The sequence below is a fragment of the Halyomorpha halys genome, unplaced genomic scaffold (assembly GCF_000696795.3).
Source record: "Halyomorpha halys isolate HHAL.00 unplaced genomic scaffold, Hhal_1.1 Scaffold32.1, whole genome shotgun sequence".
In the NCBI taxonomy this organism is placed as follows: Eukaryota; Metazoa; Arthropoda; class Insecta; order Hemiptera; family Pentatomidae; genus Halyomorpha; species Halyomorpha halys.
This window is the reverse complement of record NW_027104903.1, coordinates 392,209-393,416: the sequence shown is the minus strand read 5'-3', so window position 1 is coordinate 393,416 and position 1,208 is coordinate 392,209. Positions and strand designations below refer to the sequence as shown.

Genomic DNA, 1,208 nt, shown 5'->3' with positions numbered 1-1,208 from the left:
CCTATCAATAATAATCATTTGATACAAAATAGCTAAGAAAGGCTATTTTGTATTTATTTATATTTTAGGCTAAATATCAAAACAACGACTGTACAAAATTTGAAGAAAATATGTGATGGTAAGGTTCAAAACTGGGTTGACATTACTTGGAGTAACCCATTTCTAAATTTCAAACCCTATAGCACAAGAGCCAAAGATTAGAAAAAAGTCAGTTATTTCACCCTATTCTTTATTACTTTAATGAAAACTATGAATTATTATTATTATATTATTAGTCAAAATTGATGAGTCTGCCAAGTATAGGTAGGGGTAATAAAAAAATGGCGACTGTTTCAAAACGTTAAAAATATACTTTTTCATTTGAAGCTCCATATCTTTAAAACCACCAACAACACTAGAAAACCTAATAATACATCATTTTAAGTAGAGTAAATTTGCTAAAATATGAACCCTAACAGAGATCTTTAATTGCTAAAATTATTAAATAAAAATCTTTACCTAGTTATATAATTAGTTAATTTAATACGTTGAATTAATTTCTTTAATAATCTATTCAGATTCGACTTTCGAGCACGAGCGATGGTGGTGTAATGGTGAGCATAGTTGCCTTCCAAGCAGTTGATCCGGGTTCGATTCCCGGCCATCGCACTTACTTTTTTTAAATTTTATTATCAAGGAAAATATTAAACATGTTTTCAGATTATTAGTTTTGTAAATATCCGGGAAGTTCTAGGAAAAAAAAAGAAATTCTTAAAATTATTCTACCACGTAACTTTTCTTGACCCGATTACATAATAAAAATAATTTGTAGCTTTGTTAAATAAATAAAAAATTACTCGCTGCAAGTTAAAATGGACGACAATTTTGACCGATGGTGAGATATGATTTCTAGGACTTTAGAATCAGTTAGTATTTTTTCGGCCAAAAATATTATAGGTTATACATTTCTTGCCTTGAGGTAATTTTGTAATGATTTACGCAATTATGAATTTCTGGAACAATTCCTCGCCCAAAAGCTCTTTAGAAAAATCCCAGGACACAACTACTCACAAATAATTACATAGAGTAAATAATCACGACTATAATGAAATGTTATATTTTTATTTTACACGCCAACTTAGCAATCCAAGCATATAGGCTAAAATTGAAATAAAGCTATACCTGCTAGAGATCAGTGTAAAAACGTTTTTAAAAGTAGATGACTCTCA

General features: G+C 29.1%; 1 non-coding gene across 1 annotated transcript; it reads left to right on the top strand.

Moving 5' to 3' along the window:
- Nucleotides 1–576: 576 nt before the first annotated feature.
- Nucleotides 577–648, top strand: TRNAG-UCC (transfer RNA glycine (anticodon UCC)). The gene has a single exon. It is a non-coding gene; the product is annotated as a tRNA-Gly (tRNA).
- The last annotated feature ends 560 nt before the right edge of the window (nt 649–1,208 follow it).